Genomic DNA, 5,664 nt, shown 5'->3' on the forward strand with positions numbered 1-5,664 from the left:
ACCACGAGACCAAATAGAGCAGTATTAACGAATTATTGTATTGAAAAATTCAAATAACTTAAGCTTGAACATATTTTTTAATACCACAGACAGCTCGACAGACCTGACTAGAGCCATTTAGGATATAAAACGAATCAATTTCAAATCCCCTCCAATCAGTAACAAACAACCAACATGGTTGACAAATGTTCGCAGTGTTTTCTCTCCAAATCGTGATTTCCTGTATAACAAACTAATAAGAATGTTCCTTATTCAGGTAAATAAAAGGACACAACAGCTCATAATCCATCATCTTACTGTACTATCCGTATTATGTAGAACCTGTCACCTTCTTCTCGTTGTTGCTTAGAATAAACAGTCGCTCGTTCATAAACGTACACAACCTCTGCATTCACTCCCCGGGCTTATTTTCATTGTATGTTTCATATTGTCTGTTTTCTTAAGAAAACCGGATTAATTAAATCCATGCTAATTGAGTGGGAATCGTGGACATCGTTGTTATTCAAAGGCAAGACAGTATTTAGAGATTAGACGTGTGGTTTAGGCGTTAGACATCTCTATGCTGGTACAGATAATTTCTCTACAGAATATGAAAACATCATTTGTAAAAGTGATGCAATTTTGTAGTTACTGGAATTCTTGATCGGGGTAGAAGGTAAGCACCAAAGTCAGATAGACGGATTAAGCGAATTTACAATTCAATGATTCAATGACATTCTCTTTTTTCATGATGCGAAAGCAAGGTTTAAAAGTGTATATTTCTACAATTTATATAGATAACATAAGGTCATCATCACCCTCGTCATCTCTTTCCCCTCTCTACCTTCTTCTTCTTCTTCTTCTTCTTCTTCTTCTTCTTCTTCTTCTTCTTCTTCTTCTTCTTCTTCTTCTTCTTCTTCTTCTTCTTCTTCTTCTTCTTCTTCTTCTTCTTCTTCTTCTTCTTCTTCTTCTTCTTCTTCTTCTTCTTCTTCTTCTTCTTCTTCTTCTTCTTCTTCTTCTTCTTCTTCTTCTTCTTCTTCTTCTTCTTCTTCTTCTTCTCCTCTTCCTTCATCATCATCATCATTATCATCATCATCATCATCATCATCATCATCATCATCATCATCATCATCATCATCATCATCATTATCATCATCATCATCATCATCATTATCATCATCATTATCATCGTCATCGTCGTTGTCGTCGTTGTCGTCGTCGTGGTCATCATATCATCATCATCATCATCATCATCATCATCATCAATAGAAGACCATCTATACCATAAGAACAAAAACCCATTGATCTAAAGTTGTCCTTTCTGCAATAGCTATTTGATTAACCGTTTAATTGTAACTTAGAATATTGTTTTAAAACATAAATTAATCATAGGACTGGAGTTATCCCGATTTCTGTAGTGTTAAACTAAGGATCTTTGAGAGAATAATATCTCTTACTCAGTCATCACAACCGAAAAAAAACATTCAAGTAAACCAGAGGAGCAAAGTTATTGACTCACTTTGCCGTATCCGTAGGTCCCGATAGCTCAGTTGGTAGAGTACTTGCTTCACATGCAAAGGAACCAAAATCAATTCCGGATGTAGTCTAGATTTGTTTTTGTTTTCTGACCCCCCCCCCCCCCCCCCCCTCCTGTCTACCCATCAGTGAATGGGAAGCTGGGTCTGGTAGATCTGAACGAAAGTACTTTTTCGAGAATTTAGCCGCCTATCAAAAGGATAGCAAGCAATTGTTATTGTCCGTTTCTGAAAACCGGGATAATCGCCGGTCTCATGAGCCTAATGGCTCTGAAGGGCTACTTGTTTTTTTTCATTTCTCCGACAAAATTCCATTCATTTCATTTTGGCCAGAAAATTTCAATTTGACATGTCGATCGACATTTAAGTTTCTCTAACTTCTTAAAATGTCTCAAACCTAAGACTTTTTCAAAGTCTTCAAGTTTAAGACTTGTACAAGTTGAGGGTCGGTCTAATTGTTCGTCTGAAATTAAAGTTTTTTGGCCTTCATCTAAATAAAGAAATGTCTTTTATAAATAAATAAAAAGTAAGTACGCATTGACTCAACGTCAGAGTTTTCCGCTGTACGAGTATTTAAAACTTTGGCCAGAAAGCTCAACCTTCAAATATAAATCAATTAAAATGAACCTCCTTCTCTCACGATACTCAGATGTAAAATGAGTACTTGGCGGAAAAATCGTAATATCACTTAAAAGGCGTCATGTCTCGTTCTACATGCTACGTTTTGCTTTTGGTCAGAGACCCTTTGTAAAGGGCTTTGAGCAATTTTAGTGGATATTGCCCTAGGTATGTAAAAACTCTAGTTGATAGGGGAGGGGGGGGGGGAGGGGGACGACGTGCTCTTATTTAAGACTCAAAATTTTGTCCATAACAACAATGTTAAAGAAGGCCCAGAAGCGGGTTCGGATGTCAGTCCTTCATATATGTACACGTCGGAGGCGGTGGGGGGGGGGGTGTTTTCTTTTAAACTTTTAATAGATGGATATTTGAATGACGAGTTCGCCAAAATTTTGAATACGTGTTTTGTTGGGGGTTTTTTCGACTACAGCAGTAATGGAATAACTCCACGATTTGAATGCACCATAGGTTGATACATCCTTTTTCCTCTCATTTTGGCAGTGCTTTTTATTATCGCAAATTTCAACAGGATAAGTTATTATCTAGAAAAGAATGAATTAGAGCAGTCTTTTTTTAAACAAATAGATTTAAGTTAATACCGCGAGGCCAAATCTTTTTTTTTTCTTACGTTGACAAACAACATTTTAGCTCCATTTGTAGGGGTTAGGGCAGGCGGTCACACAATGAGGAAACATATTTTTCTTGTCATGTCATATCTAATCCGAACTGGAGGAAGCTGTTCTTTTGCCCGATTGATAGAATAAGTAAAGATGGCCGACTACATGCACATACTATGCAGGTGTGTGGCCTTGTGGTATTACACACGTCTTCGGATCAGAAGATCCCGAGTTCGAGTCCCGCTCTGAGCTGCGCATAGTGTTGAGTCCCATAGAAAATGCTCTTTACTCACATTCTCTCATTGTACTCATATTTAAAATAAATACCTGGCTGTTAAGAGCATTGTGTCTGTCCGTGAAAAATATTGTAATATCGCTTAACAGTCTAGTCCTACAATTGTTAACGTTGTTGTTGGCCACAGGTCCCCTGTAAAGCGCTTTGAGCACGTTTAGTGGAGCTGCTCTTTATAAACGCTCACGTTTTTGTTTTTTTTTTTTTTTTGTTTTTTTTTTTTTTTTTGTTTTTTTTTGGTTTATTATTTATTATTTATTTATTTATCTATCTATTTATTTATTCATTTATTTATTCATTTATTTATTTATTTCTTATATTTAGAGCGTTCGTTTGTAGTCGTTGAAATATCATTTTGAAAAAGAGCCCCGCATCTCGCTTCTGTCCATTCCAGACGGCAATGTCCCTCTCGGCGAAGGGATCGCCAGCTAATCATGTTCAAGATTTGGCCTTAAACTACTGAACTGCGAGGTCCTAGGTTTGGGCGTTTTTTCCAAGATTAGGATCATTTAAATGGACGATATTTGAAGAACGAGTTTTCTGGCCAAATTTTTAGATAAGTGTCTTTCCAGAGTACCACAATGAACTGGCTAAATCTCATTTGAAGCAATTAATCTATTTATTTAATCGTGAGTCCCCGGAGATTATTGAAGATATAAGCGCTGGTCGTGTTATCTAAAACGTAAAAGTATAGGATTTGTGCTCATAGCTGAAAAAGAATGTTAGGACGATTTTTAAAACAAGTTGAAGGGAGATTTTTTATGGAGATGATCTTTTTTTTGTGTGTGTGTTTTTTCTTCGGCTTCCTCCGGCAATATATCATAGTTTTATTTAATTATTAAGTTGCTCCACTTAAGTGTATCTGGGATGTTTCTAAGGCCTCGTATTTTGGTATTGGTCTTCTTTTAACTTTGTCCTATTATTTGCTACTCTCACATAAATTGCTCCCTTTTGTTGATAATAAATTGTTATGGTACTTTGTGATGTTTAACTTCAACCGAGCCAAGATACAAGAGTTCAATTTTCCGCTATTCATGTAAAACTGTGAGTTGATAAAGGGAAAATCCGGAACGTCAAAGTTCATCAGTGTTTTGTGTTATCAAAGATTTGTATAATCCACATTTTGGTGTAGAGTGAAAAATCGGCTAATGGCCGGACCGCATACTTACTTACATAGGAAATAGTACATGTTAGTGACACGACAGATGGCCATATTAATTATTTTACTGGCCAACTACTACGTGAGAGGTTTTAAATATAATATTGTACTTCCCGCTCAAGAATGCACCTGTATAACAGACCTGCACTTAAGGCCTAAATGATTAATATAGAGATTTACGAGCATATTAACAAAAACTCAGGAGAAGACGGTTTATGTCTCTCCTGATAGTTAAATGAATGAAATGAATTCGCTTGCGACCTGTTAGTGAAAGGTTCGAACCTGGGGGAGGGGTCTCATACACTTGGAATTAAATAGACTGCCCTTAATATGGATACATGTTTCTCTCTAAATCTGATAGCTTAATTGTCCAACATAGAGCACAATATTATGAGGGTCACATTTCTAAAGTCTCGTTGAACAATACTATGGAACTGAATTCACAATTCACAATTTCATCAAAAAATAACCCTCACAAATATAATAAAAAGTGAGTTTCCCCCATAATAGTGTTTTGCTTTGATTATTAATTGGGTTTTTTTTTTGGCTCTTGAGACACTTTAAAGTCATATCAGCGCCAGTAAAAGAGGAGATGATTAATAACCAAACGATTTATATCTAGCCGATGCAACAAAAGAAATACTTAAAACTTTTCCAACAGAAATCAAATTTAGATTCAAGAGTAAAATACCCTTGTCGCTGATCTGAAACCACCGACAAATCTTACACTAAAAGTATCTCAATCAAAAGAGATACATTCAGATTGTTACAAAATAAGCATAGTTATATCCTAACAAGGATATGATGAACAATTGAGAATTAATAGGATTCAATAGTCGATGTCAAGCACGCCCAGCAATCAGCAGCTTGGTTCTAAGCAAAGAAAATCGATACTCTTTATTCTTCATGCTAGCTAGTACTTGTTCACATGTCATGTGATCAGAATGATAAAAGTCAAAACATAATCAGATTTATAATGATTTTCTCCTCTGGATACACTTATATGCTCGTCGGAAAAGTATTTCATAAGGGCGGTGATAGAGATAATGACGACCGCTATTGTTCCGATTGTTAAGAACCAGTTGCTATGCGTTATTACGAGGGAAGTGACGTCACGACTGTGAATCCTACTGCTAATGGAAAGATAATATTATTTATCTCTCACAAAAAATGACAAATCCATCAGACTGCTTCCCTCTCAACAAAGGACTCCTTGCATAACTCAGTTGAAACCAAACCTTCCCTTTCCAGAACAAAAACCCAAAGCCACATGGAAAATGACAACTTTGGGGAGAAATAAGCGATCACAAAGCGATGGAACGATGAAGAATCTATCGGCGCTAAAATAAAGGGAATTCCACTCACAGTCAATGACAGTGTTCTCTATACTGGACACAGTCATTGGACAGAGTTTGTGAGTAACGCTTTCCCATACTGCTGTCGTACTTTGGAAAAACTCGAAAT

General features: G+C 36.4%; 1 protein-coding gene across 1 annotated transcript in view; it reads left to right on the forward strand.

The window, feature by feature from the left end:
- The first annotated feature begins 393 nt into the window (after positions 1-393).
- LOC144964841 (uncharacterized) overlaps positions 394-5,664 on the forward strand; it is a 31,214-nt gene continuing 25,943 nt past the window's right edge. The window contains exon 1 of the mRNA XM_078899549.1: positions 394-655. The gene's annotated coding sequence lies outside the window, so the exon portion shown is untranslated. The remainder of the gene's footprint in view (positions 656-5,664) is intronic.

This window comes from Berghia stephanieae, chromosome 2, assembly GCF_034508935.2.
Source record: "Berghia stephanieae isolate SIO BIC M18660-M18661 chromosome 2, UCSD_Bste_1.3, whole genome shotgun sequence".
Classification (NCBI taxonomy): Eukaryota; Metazoa; Mollusca; class Gastropoda; order Nudibranchia; family Aeolidiidae; genus Berghia; species Berghia stephanieae.